At 37.2% G+C, this 14450-nt stretch overlaps 1 long non-coding RNA gene across 1 annotated transcript; it reads right to left on the bottom strand.

The window, feature by feature from the left end:
* Positions 1-2994: 2994 nt before the first annotated feature.
* On the bottom strand, positions 2995-3955 carry LOC132044962 (uncharacterized). Its single transcript, XR_009412318.1, has 2 exons — positions 3519-3955; positions 2995-3484 (listed from the first exon to the last, which is right to left on the bottom strand). It is a non-coding gene; the product is annotated as an uncharacterized LOC132044962 (long non-coding RNA).
* Positions 3956-14450: the final 10495 nt, after the last annotated feature.

The raw sequence follows: 14450 nt of genomic DNA, 5'->3' as shown, positions 1-14450 counted from the left end.
TACAGAAAGTGAACATAATAACCGGAATACCAAAATGCCGTCATCCGACACGTACGTCATGCAACAGAGGTACAGAAAACAAATATAACGATCAGAATGTCAACACGCTTACTCTTGAACTACAGATCATACATATACATACTGAAACACATCATAACATCATACCTTATCATATGAGCTGACATTAACCGATGTGGGATTCGCCTAAACCAATGTGGGATTTGCCTAGACCAATGTGGGATTTGCCTAAACCAATGTGGGATTTGCCTAAACCAATGTGGAATTTTACGTCATCATTGGGTTTGCCCCACCATTGGGTTTGCCCCACCACTGGGTTTGCCCCACCATTGGGTTTGCCCCACCACCGGATCTGAAACCAACTGATCATATTTCCGAAACCATATACATAACATACAATATAGCATACATACACAGTACCCGACCGAAAGGGGGCTCGGCGTACCGGTCATATCATAACACCAGAATATATACGCGGTTCCCGGCTGAAAAGGGGCTCGGCGAACGGGTCACATCATAATTCAGAATACGCATCGGTAAATCAGACCATCATATCATATCAGACTTCATATCACATCATGTCTCGGAATACATATCATATTTCAGAATACAACCTAGTGCGTGCGAAAACATAATCGGCCCGGGACTTGGCGAAAAATGTAACCAAATACAGTTCAAAACAATTTCGAAGACTTAATATGTTAATCACAACGAACCGTCATTTATAAGCCAAAACAGAAATCAAATCAGATTTTCTTTCGAATATCACTCGGGAATATCTCACACCAAATTTCAGAAATCATAGTTACGTACCAAAATCATATGCAGAAGATCATTATCATAAATCCAAAAGATAAGTAAAATAGTCACATTTGAAATCGAAATAATAATTACAACATTCTCTTTCAAAAGTTGTCAAAATTACATAAAGGAACGTCGCGGGACCCGCGGACGGGCGTAGGCCCGAGCTGGGCCCGCCTATGAAAAACATACTCGTCTAACATCATACAATATTCTACGAAAATCTCAAGGAAATCCGAGCTTTTCTGTGAAAGTTATGGGCGTTTGTAGTTTTAGAATCGTTTAAGAATAAAAACCTTTTTTTATTTTTTGAAAAATTAAACTTTCATATAACTTTGGTAAATCAATACTTCTAAGGAAATAAGGATCAATATTTCATCATATCAAACATATGAATACCAAGAACAAATACGTATCATAGACATGCTCGGATTGCGAGAATAGAGTTTCCTCGAAGTTCGTGTCATAGCCTATTTTTAACTAAGGCATGCCAAAGAAAGAAGGTTGCTTTACATACCTCGTACGCACTCAACGCTAATCCAAACTCAAGCTAAAGCCAATCTACACCTCGGGCTCTCCAAGGTCTACAAACAAGTCATAATATGCCAATATTAGCTATAGGCATTTTGGGCATTTAATTCCAATTTCGCCCCTTAATTCTACAGAAATTTGGGCAGCATTTCCCCTGTAAATAGGCCACCCCGAGAATTTAACTCGGCCAAAATCAACAACAACAACAACAACAACCAACCTAGCAACATTAATAATCAATCCGAAAAGCAATATAACACTAATAACTCTCTCTTACATCATTCAACATATTCGATTCAACGACTCACGTTCAAGCCAACATCGACGCTTATACATTCATACACTAATCCAAATCCATACCAACAACATTCAACAACATTTTAAACAATTCATACAATATTTCCAACAATCCAACAAAGCTCCAATTTGCCCGAACACTGTCCCCAAACCCGAGACACCACTACAACCCATTTCTAACTTCCGAATCATGATTTACATCAACAATTCACATTCTAACAATGCCATTCTCATAGTTATACAAATTACATCAAATGTACAATAGCCTTCAATTCAGCCCACAACACTTACGATATCAATTTGAGTCGTTAAACTATTATCGTCGACATAGAATTCATAACGACAACATTCAAAATACTAACCAACAATAATCCACTTCTTGTCGCATCAATAGCCTACATTCGGCCAACCCTACATATATACATATATAGATGATTCTCCTTCATTTCTTCACCTTACAATGATCACAACATGCTAACTAGACATCAATTCATCACTTTAATACAACACAACACACACACACATCACACGGCCAAGCCTCATACATATGGCCTCAACTTCGACATACTTTATTTCATGGTTTTCATCCATATTAACATACTACAACATACATACAACCTTTATAACACATAAAACATAATAAATTCTTACCTTTTTCCTTTCACTTCACAAAAGGCTAGGGTTTGCAATAATGAAAACTAGCGGGTTGATCGCTCCAACGACACTTCCACGCTACTTAGGGACCTCAAAATAGTGGGTTAACATCAACAAAATAATTTTTGGATGGCTTGAATGAAAGTTGGTTTTTTTTTTCTCCCTTGGCCGAGAGCTCTCTCTAGGAGTTCTTCAACTTCTATTTTTGCTAAGTGTTGGAAATGAACTTGGATGACTTAGAAGTCATCTTTTGTATACTAGCAAGACTTATACATGTGTCTATGGCCCACACCAATGTGTTGGAGCAATTAGAATTGAACACAAAATGGGTGGGCACCACTCCAAACCCACACGGCTAAGACCATGGAAAATGCATGATTTTCAAGTTTCCCTTAATTCCAATTTTGGTCCCAAATTTTCCTAAGTGTTCCATGCAAACAAATTCATGCACAACTTATGTCTCAAAATAAAATCGAAGGTCCAAAGTCTCGACATTTTATCCCGGAATGGTTTTGTCTCTAACTGATCATAGTTAAACCGGATTGTTCCAATGTACGAAATACGGTATATGACAATGGGTATCTCAAAACCTTTCAACCATTATTAAAAAAAAAAATACCAATGGATCAATACATCACTTATTAGGCACAGGAATATAGGGAATTATCATTATACAACGTTGAGTTAAGTACATACCAAACCACAGGAATGACAATACATCAACTAACTGCCTATCCACCTGCTGGTATTTTCGATTAAACAGGTTTGGGACTTGCACTACCACATAAAAACAAGTATTAGAGACCCTTTCAACATGTTTGAACTTATCAAATGAGAACACATGATCCTAAAACAAGACTGATATGCACTTAACTTGATTAACAAACTACCATTACACCAATCAATTTATATCTAGGAAGATTAAACAACAGGACTATATATTAAACTCGTATGGACTAGCAAACAAAGACTTAAAACCTACGCCACTAGCTAAACAGACTAAGCATGAGCTAATCTAAAACTAATCACATATTTAGCTAACAAACACACTGCACGACTAACTATAAGCTAAACACACAATTACTACTAAATAAATATAAAGAACTACAAAAAAAAAAAAAAAAAAAAAAAAAAAAAGGCAAGAGATTACCTTTTTCACGCGCAACCTTAGATCGAGAAAGGCCTTGAAAGCTCCTCTGCTTATTCCAATACCCAACTCCCAGCCACAAACAAGCAAGAAAAAGTGATTAAACTTTGAAAATTTGAACTTAGTCGAACAGTTAAAGGTCTCAATAATTAGAAACCCTAGGTAATTCGACTTTTGAGTATAGTGATGTTTCAATATGCTCAAATGTCTCTCAAAATGTGGAGAATGGGTTCTTTATATAGAACCCCAAAATTCTCAAAAACCCTAACTAGTCCGATGTGGTATTTTCAAGTTTTTCCTCACAAATTAACTTCAGTCAATCAATCAACGGACAAGAATGACGGTAAAGGGAGATCTATGGTCAGATTTTGACTCATACAATGTCAATCCGCGCAATTCTCTCCTAACCCATGGCAATTTCCCATTCAAAACTCAGATACAAACAAACATAACTAAAGAAAATACATTCTTCCCGTTGAAATTCACAGAAAAGTAAAGAGAGAGAATGATATTATACCATGTTTAGGTGGACATTGGTGGAAATGGTTGAGAATTGGCAGAGAAATTAATGCTCTTGCCATTCTCGGCCATGCCATAGTAAAAGCAAGCAATGTGGGCCCTCTTTTTTGCCATTCTCGGCGTTACAAATGACGTAGGAGAGAGAAATGGGTGAGGCAGCGCCCTAGGGTTTACCTCCTCAAAAGGGAGAGCAACAAACAACCCCTAGGGTTTACCTCCTCAAAAGGGAGAGAACCTTAGGGGTTGTTTGTTGCTGCAAAATGGAGAAATGAAAGAGTATAACGGGCTTTGCCCCTTTTAACCTCGTATTGGGCCGGGTCTGGTCTAATTGGGCCTGGAATCGGTCCATTTTTTTAAAAAAAGAGATAGGGATCTCACCTGATATATTCATGTATACGTGATATACATGTGCGTATACGTATACGCATGTGTATATCTGTGTATACATGTATACGGAAAGGGCATGTGCGCAAATGTTTAATCAAATGGTAAAAATTAAAGTAATGTCCATTAATTGGATACTTCGATTATGACTCAATAATAAACCAATTTGACCAAATTAAGAGCTAATTTGCAGGAATGACCTTAATTCGCTAGTACCATGAATTTGGCTATTTAAATTAAGGCCACAATTGACATAATCAAACAAGTTAAGGCTAATGACCTTAATTAACTTACACCAATGAATTTGGCTATTTCAATTACGGTCACGTTTGAACTAACAATTAATTATTTCAGTTGTAGCCCTTATTTGCCATAAAGTGAACAATTTATAGAGTTAATCATAATTAAATACCCAATTAACTGTGATAAAACTCTAATAATTTGAATATGCAAAAATTAAGAATTGAGAGGTAAAATGACTGATTCATTTAATCAATCAAATTCCTTGAATTAAATAGATTAAAATATTGCTAATTGATAGTATAACAATTTGGACAGTTAAATAAATAATTGTTGTAAATTGTTTTTCTCTTGGTTAATTTTAACAAATATATCATAATTGTTGCTATAATATATTAAAATATGTAAATTAATTTCTAAATGATTTATAATATTATAGAAATTATTTTACCAAATAAGAATGGTAGAATATTATCTAAATAATTTTTATAAAATCATTTTGATTTCAGAAAATACATATTCCACTTTGTTTGACATCCAAGGACTCTGGGTAATTAAAATAAGTTATGGAAGGTCAAAAATTAGGTGTCAACACTGCTGACACTACTCAGGTACCCGCTTCTACTGATGCTACTGCTTCTGCCTTGGTATCCGTTTCTGCCCCTGTTGTTCCTGTTGTTACTATTGCTGCCACTACTACCTTTGCTACCACTGCTACTATTGCTGATAGTGCACCACTGACCACATCCACACTCGTTTCTTCGGCGGGTGCTACTATTACAACTAGACCTCCACCGCCAACACAGTGGGGGACTGATCCCCTTGGCATTGACTAGAAAAAACTTTAGGGAAGTATCCATCCAAGCTAAAAAGCCTGACAAGCAGGTGGGTATTATTATGGAACAGTTCAGACCTTACGGGGCAAAACAGATTAAGCTAGCCACTGAGTCGATCCTTGCTAAGACTGAGGAGTCTCATACTGTCCTCTTCACTCGACTGGATGGTTTTGAGACAAGATTGGTTGCAGTGGAGAGGGCAGCCCCAAGGCTGATTTAGTATCATTAAGGGCAGATCTTGCGAAGTTGTGAGGGGAAGTTGAGGCGCTAAAGGCTTGCGAGCAGGTGGTGTTAGAGTATTCCGCTCCTGCGACCGTGGTTGACTTAGACCCGCTAATCTAGGTTGAAAATTTATTTGAGAATGATGAGGTGGTGGATGAGTCCACGGCTCAGAAGGGCAAGAGGAAATGGGATGATGTGGGCGCATCTCCCGAGGACCCAGCAGAGGTGACTAGGAGATTGCGCCGCCAGGAGGAGGAGGGGTTTCAGATGGCTGTGCGTAACTCTCTGAGGGAGAATTTCCCTGATCTTGTTAGTGAGTCGATGAGTACCACACCGGTGGCAGGTGAGACTGTTCCTAATGAGGCTGATGCTGCAGCTCTATCTGTGGAGGCAGCACCAGCCCGAGATGATCCCAGCACCTAGCGCGCCAAGGTACCCCTTACCCTTGCTTATGTTGACCTTGATACACTGGGGACAGGGCATAATTTTGTAGTTTGGGGTGGGGCTACTTGATTTCATTGTAATGTATATATGTGTTTAGGAACCTCCTCAGCTTTTCTTTGCCAGATTTCTTTTCCTGAGGGTTTTATTTATATTGAAACTAGTATGTTTAGGGTGTTTAGATAGGATAGAGTATCTATGACTTATATGGTAGTGGTTAATGAACTTAAGGCTATGCATGTTGATTTTAAAAGTGCTTGATAAAAAAATGACCCCTCTCCGAAAAATGATGTATATAATCGGGATATGTTGTGTATTGACATGCATGCTTCTGCTTATGACAGTTTGAGTATTAGGGTATTATGTGTGTCGAATGTTACTTAGATAGTAAATAAAGTGATCCTTATGCCATTGTACGTGTGAGTACTTTAGTTGTGTTCATACTCTACATTTGCAATCTAGAATTTGCCAGATTTTTCATGCGTGAATGCTTAGGATAATTTGGTTGTGAAGTGATCTTAGGCTTTCTTTGTTTACTTCAGTCACTATTGCCTTATAAGCCTTACCTTGTGATATAAATACTCCCTAGTTTCCCCTTTTGAGCCTTTGACCTTTTTCTTGACTAGCCATTAACAAACCGGTACCCTTTTTGAAATGAATTCTATCTTTGCACCCGTTCCCTCCTTGACACTATGTGAGAGAAGAGGAAAAACACCTAAGTTGAGGGTGATATAAGTGTAAAAAAGAGGCTAAAAGCCTAAGTTGCGGGTGGCGTGAGTTATCTAGTCATGATTCGATGTGGTGGGGCTAAATAATTATAAAAGAAAGAAAAAAAGAAAAAAAATCAGAATATTGTGGCACAAAAAGAAAAAAAAAAGTTGGGGGGGGGGGGGGGGGGGGGGAAATTTAAGCTCAGTAGTAGCATACCACATCGAGGTCGAAAAATTAAAAACAAAGGGAGAGAAATAAGAGGCGAATAAAAGTGAAAGAAGAGTGTAGTGTTCAAGGAGGGTGAGTCACTAATTCCGAAATAAGTACCCTACCCATCCCTAAGCCTACATTACAAGCCGAGAACAAGTCCTGGTGTGATCACGACTAAACTGTCCAAAGTTTAAGGCATTGAAATTAAGGGCAAGCATATGGTATGTGCATTTGTAGTGTGTGAACATCTTTGTGAGTGTGAGTGTGAGTGTTAGTGTTTCTTTTCTCTTTCGTCTTCATCCCTGTTCTTTGTATATATGTGTGTGGGACAGTCGTCGGTCTTTGTGAGGGCATAAAGGTTGAGCAACATTGAATACTTACCAAAGTAGTGTTTGTGCGTGCACCAGTAGTTTCGATAACTTGCTCTCATTTATGGAAGCTTCATTGTTAGTCTTGACATGTTTTGAGTCATACATCCGGTTTGAACTGTTTTACATTGAGAGGGTCAATAGTGAAAATAATGCATGCCAGTAGTTCTTAGCCAAACCCATTGTAGACATCTTTACTCTGTTGTATCTAAGTTAGTTGAGTCATTTGTTGTGTGTATTGCTTTCTTGAGGACAAGAAAAGACTTTAAGTTGGGGGTGTTGATATGACGTGAAATTTTGGCACATTCGATATCTCTTTGCGAGAAGTTTTACTTATTTTAAGCAAGTATGTGTTGTTTTGATGTCTTTTTATTGTTTTGCAGGTATTTGAGGACAAAAACACTGAAATTGCATAAGTTGGCACTGTTATGAAGTTATACAGGCCGTATATCTTTAGACGGACCGTAATCCTGACCGTGAAATATGGAGAAGAGAAGCAGAATGTTGAAGTTGGAGGATGTTGTTATAGGGAAATTTTCATGGATCGTATAATATTATACGGGCCGTATAGTTGGTCGTATTTACTGGAATTTATCAGAGACAAAATGTTTATTTTGAAGATGAAGTTGTACGACTCGAGTTTCACATACCGTATAAGTTTATACGGATCGTATAAGGCGATTGTATTCTCAAATGAAGACTTGAACAGATCCTGGTCGTATAACTTGATACAATCCGTATTTTATTAAGCGGCCCGTACAATATGCCGTCAGGGACTTAAGTGCAAATTTGTAATTTATGTTTTTTGGAACCTTATAAATAGTTCCTTGTAGGGTTTTAATTATTATCAGTTTTCAGTTTTAAACTATTATTCCTTAGCATTGAATAGTCATAGGTTTTGGAGTTTTTTGGAGAACAAACAATTGCAATTACTTTATTTCAATTCCGATCAATCAAAAGTAAGCATTATGATTTCTATTATATCTTCTTGTTCTTCTTCCACTGTGAGTAGCTAATTTCTCTACTAAGGTTGTGAACCCTAGGATGGGTGATTTGTGAGTGGGGATTGGGATTGATATACACATAATGGATTGTTAGGGTATATTTATTCTCTGTTCTTAATTCATAATTGATGGTTGCAAATATTGATTAAAGCCATAAACTTTGCTTAACTTGGTAAAGTGAGTAGGGTTTGGTAGGGATAAATAATAAGAGCTCAAGGCATTAACCCTTGTTTAATAAATTCACTTAGGAATAAGAGGAATTTACCTGGCACAATTAACTGTTCTTCCTATAAACTCTTTTATATTTGGAAAAATCATAAAGAGAAATAATCTTTAATTGTTGGGAAACATTAGGAATTCAATTAGAGGTTAAGTGCATTCTGATAGTGATCCATTCGAAGTATATCATGATCAATCAGCATAGCATACACGTTATCTGACGGGGACACAACCTTGGTTCCTTTTACCATATATTTTACAATCCAAAGCCATTACTCATAAAACAACCAATCTTCTACAAAACCAACGGATTATGACATTAGACCTAAAGAAAGTATTCTACGATTTTAGTAACCTTTTCACACCATATTCCTGTGGGATTCGACCCCAATATTATTGGGTTATTATATTTTCCATCGTCCACTTTACGCTAATAAAAGGTGTAATTTGAGCGTATCATACGTCCAGCCCCAGGTTCGGGGCGTGACAAAGCTTGGTATCAAAAGACAAGGTTCAAGTGTCCTAGGGAGTCTATAAATCCGTGTCTAGTGGATTTTCTTTTAGGTGTGTGTGCGCGCCACACATGTAAATGGTAGACTACCAAGACATTCAGGAGTGTCTCACTTCTTTCTACTCTAGATCGTGCCATAAAGCTTAGAGCAATAAGTAACCTTCTTTTCCTATCGAATTTCATATGTATCGAATGCGCAAGAGACGAGCAGGGAGTTCAAGGTCCACGTAAGGAAGATTACCCATTGGGTTATGATTGTGAAGTGTCAAATAGTAACGAATAAGACTTGAGATGATATTGAAAGTAAGATAAAATGCATAGTTACTACATACTAGAGCATAACCCTTATTAGAATTCAAAAGCAGTTATTATATTTTCAGCCATCAGTTTATCTCAGTTACAACTTATGCAACCCTTCAAGCAGCAGAGTTTTGGTTATTCAGTTCGTCAGTACTCAGTTATTTAGAAACTAGATTTCCAATTTTCAGTGTATCCGGATTCTTGTGACTTGTGAGTATACAGTGATACCTATGGGTGCTAAAAGAAAGTGTAAGTAATGATGGCTATAGCGGAATCTTCATATGTTTTCGGTGCGGGTTAAGACCCAAGACTCGCCGGATGGTGCAGGAAGTGATTTATCAGATGATGGTATACTCTGAAGGACAAGTTTGTGTGTGGTAGTATATCTATATGTGCTTTATCTTACAGAATAATTTTATTTTTATTTTTTAGAATGGAGCAGCATGTAGGATGATGATGGCTCAGATGTCAGATCCCACGGTGTAACAGGTTAAGAATTTAGTCGCAACGGGTATAGAATTGAACATTATAATTCTGGACTGAAAAAAGCCCAAGGGAAAAATACCCAGGAATCAGAAAAGTTTGATATAACCAAAGTTGTATTTTTCATACGACTCATGCACATGATTTTAAGAAGATATGATGTACGAAATGAGAACCAAGAGCAAACAATATTGAATTTCAGGGAATAATTTTAATTTGTTCAGACTTATTCAGATCAGAACTAGAAAGTACTATGTCAGTAAGTTACTATAAGAAGTAGATATTATTATGAGGTAAGAAGATGTGACAGTTCCCTCTTAGATTATGTGACTAAGTGTTTACCCTGGATGTTTATAATCTGATATGATTTTGAAGTGTACAGAAAGTTTGGGGTTAGCTGTTCCAATTTTTATTTTTATTTCATTTTACACAAATGAAATTTCCCTAAATGTCATTCATGTCTATAGTTTAGAAAAGATAGTATACGACTGTAGAATAGCGTCGAATGATGAAGGAGTTAGAAATAAGCTTGTGCTTCACTTTAGTATTCAGAGCAGAATAAGAGAATATGATGCTAGCAGGTGGCTAATAGAAGAATAGTAAGTAATTTTTGAGTAGACACAACGAATTAGCAATTTTCAGCAGAGTTAGTAGAAGTATGATTTGAGTTACTTGGTCAAGTTAACACTAGTGGGTGGGTAACCATTTGAATACACCAAATGTGTGTTAGAACCCAAAGGGTTTAAGTTAAATTTGAAGGATAGGGATAGCAGAAGAAGAAATCAGCTGAGCCGCAAGGAAGCAAACTATAGAAGAATAGCCTTTAAGAGTTACTGAAAAGGGGTTTCCCAAAGATTGACAGTGTGAATAAAGTTAAATCATTGAGATTGTGTATGATAGTTGTAAATACATTAGTTCCCAGTCCATGTTAATTCAGTTTTCCTAGTAAGAAAGATTACTCCGAAGTGAGTCGAAAGATAAGTCATCAATAATGTAAAGTAGGAAAACTTGAAGAAGATAACGGAAAAGGATCCGCAACTATAAGATCTTACCGTTGTTCTAAGGGAGAGATGTGTACATCGTCATTAAGTCCAGTTGATTGTTTGAAAACCCAAAGGGTTAGCATGAGAATTGAAGAACCTCAGTTCAGTGATAAGGGCATAAGGAGAGAGTCTCCATGACGAATGTTCCTCGCGTGCATAAGAAGCACGAAGTGAGTAGAATTATCATCCATCGACTTGTGTCAAGATTAGTTATTGTCGATTAGGAGATAACAAAAAAGCGATGAGATTATGCCAAGTCATGTGTTACGTGGATAGTGCCATTGCATGAGACACCAGTTGTCAGGGTGTTGTCCAAAGACTTAGCGCACAATTCGTGATGTAACTCAGAAAGAAATTAAGTATGGTAAGTTTAGATCATTTTGAGGAAGACGAGAGAATTATGGTGAAAGAAGCTCATCATTTAGCAAATCTTGGAGTTCGACTTTTGGACCCCGAAGATGGTAGAGTTATTGTACAGAACAAATCCAAACCATTCTTAGTAGTTGGGCAAAAGAGAAGAAACAATTTAGTGATCCTTACTTATTACAACTAAAAGAGAGGATTCACAAGAATAAGACGACGAGTTTTGAAGGAAGATGATGGTACCTTGAGGTACCAAAGCAGATTATGTGTTCTAGATGTAGATGGACTTAGAGAGAGAATTATGTTAGAAGCCCACAATTCCAAGTACTCTATTCATCCAGGTTCGAAAAAAATGTATCACGACCTCAAAGAGATTTATTGGTGGAACGAAATGAAAAAAAAAAGTAACAAACTCTGTGGCTAGGTGTCCAAATTGTCAGCAAGAGAAAGTCGAACACCAGTGACCTGGTAGGTTGGCTCAGAACATTAATATTTCCGTGTGGAAATGGGAAATTACAAATGTGGATATCATAACAGGTTTACTTTGCTCATTTCATAAGTATGATTCGATTTGGATGATCGTAGATCGACTCACCTGCTCAACACACTTTTTCCCTGTGAAAAGCACCGACTCAACAGAGGTTACGTTAAGTTATATACTCAGGAAATTGTCAGATTGCATGGGACTCCAGTGTCTACTATTTTGGATCGAGGTGTTCTGTTTACAAAAAACTTTTGAAAGTCCTTTAAGAAAGAAGTGGGTACCAAGGTAAGTCTCAGTACCGCTTTTCATCCTTTGACAGATTGTCAGGCAGAGCACACTATCCAGATGCTCGAAGATATGTTAAGAGCATATGTCCTAGACTTTACAGGTAATTGATATTATCTTTTGCGTCTCATTGAGTTTGCGTATAGTTATAGATATCATGTAGTATCAAGATGGCACCGTTTGAAGTCTTGCATGAACGAAGGTGTAGATCACCTATTGGTTAGTATGAAGCTGGAAAAGTAGAATTTCTAGGGCCAAACTTTGTCCATCAAGCTAGGGAAAAAGTTAAATTGATTCAGGAATGTTTGAAAATGGCTAAGAGTCGCCAAAAGTCCTATTCAGATGTGCAGCGTATAGATTCAAAGTTTCATGTTAATGACTGGGTGTTTCTTGAAAGCCTTGCCTTGAAAGGTATCATCTAATTTGAGAAGAGAGAAAAGCTTAGTCCTAGAAATATTAGACCATACAGGATCCTACGAAGGATCGATCAAGTGGCTTACGAGCTAGAATTAACACCAGAGTGGTCTTTCTACACCCGCGTCATGTCACGACATTTAGGTTTCCAGTATTCAGATCTCATGTCATGACATTTAAGTTTCCAGTATTCATATATCATACAGCGATATTGTTACATCCCGTATTTTGAACGACGGGACGATTCGGGTTAACTATGAAAAGTTAGGGTTAAGACCATTTCGGGATATGAAGTCGAGACGTGTGACCTTCGATTTTGTCATGTGACCTAAGTGTGTATGACGTTATTGGTATGGAATCATCAAAGAAACTTCGGGACCAAAAGTGGAAATTGTGGAAGTTGGCATTATTGGAAAAAATGGAGGAGTAAAAATAGGCCATGTGGCCGGCCACCTTTGAGTGGGCCATGGCCACATGGTTGGCCATTATTTGAAATTAAAAAGATGACCAAAGTCATCTTATTCCATCATCTACTCCCTTAGAAAAATCAAGAACATTGGAGAAAAGAAAGAACCACCCATTCGGCCACAATCTCCAAAAATCAAGACCAAGAACTAGCCTTCTAAAAATTATTTCTTCTAAGTAAACCTACCAATTTGAGGGTGCTTGATAACGTGGAGTTGTTGTTTCAAGCGTTGGATTGTTCGTTTTCATCCTTGGCCAACTTTGGACAAGTTGAGGATTTGTGAAGAAAGGTAAATTCTAATCTTGTTTTATGAGTTATGGAAGGTTTATGTGTGTTGTTGTATGTTGTTATGGATGAAATTCATGGAAACTTGGTGATTGAAGTTGAGGCCGTGTACATGTGTGTTGGCCGTGTATGTGTGTGCTATGTTATAAGTGATGAACTAAGTTTATGTAGTGTGTTTGGTTATTGTGGTGTGTTGAAATGAGTAAAAATCATGAAGTGTGTAGGTTTGTGTGTTGGCCGAATAAGGCCCTTCATGTGTGCCAAGAAATGAATCAATTTTCTTAGAGTTTTGGTTGTTGTTGTTATGTGGATTCTATGTTGGAAATAAGAGTTTGAGGATTCGAATTGGTATTGTAAGTGTTGTGGGCTGTTTTGGAAGGTTTTGTGTATTTAGTGTAATTTTTATGTTTATGGAAATGATATGGTTAGAGTGTGCATTGTTAGAGCAAATCATGATTTGAAGTCAAGGAATGTGTTATGGATGAGTTCTCGGGTTAAGGGACAATTTCGGGTGACTTGGAGTAGTTGTTGGATTATTGGAAATATTATGTGAATTGTTTAAAGAGTTCTTGAATGATTGTTTGAGTGGTTTTGGATTGATAATTGAATATGCGTTAGTTTGATTACATGTTGGTTTGTAAGTATGTAATTGTAGTAAGCATAATTGGAATGTTGTTGGAAAGCGTGGAGAAGAATCTTTAGTGTTCAAATATGTTTGAATTGATTATGGATATTATTGGAATGATTGTTGGTGTTGTTGTGTTGTTGAATTTGGCCGAGTTGAATTCTCGGGGTTGGTCAATTTATAGAGGAAGTGCTGCCCAATTTTCCGTAGGATTATGTGTTAGTTGGAAATGAATTTCTAAATGCTTGGTTGACGTTGGTATTTATTAATGTCATGTAGATCTTGGGGAGTTCGAGATATAAGTTGAGTTGGATTAGCGTTGTGTGCGAGCGAGGTATGTAAAGCTTAACCCTTCTTTCTTTTGGCATGTCTTAGTTCAATATAGGCTACGATACTAGCCTCGAGGAAATTCCATTCTCATAATCCGAGCATGTCTATGATTCGCGTTTGTCTTTTGGTACTCGTATGTTGATGTGAGAAAATATTGGCTTTTGATGTTGTTGGAAAAATCGATTTTAAAGTTGCATAAAAACTTAGTTTTCAAAAGAGTTTTATTCTTAAACGATGTTGAAACTACGAACGCTCATAA

Source organism: Lycium ferocissimum, unplaced genomic scaffold, assembly GCF_029784015.1.
Source record: "Lycium ferocissimum isolate CSIRO_LF1 unplaced genomic scaffold, AGI_CSIRO_Lferr_CH_V1 ctg5661, whole genome shotgun sequence".
NCBI lineage: Eukaryota > Viridiplantae > Streptophyta > Magnoliopsida > Solanales > Solanaceae > Lycium > Lycium ferocissimum.
The sequence above is the reverse complement of the archived record's forward strand: the minus strand, read 5'-3'. Positions and strand labels throughout refer to the sequence as shown.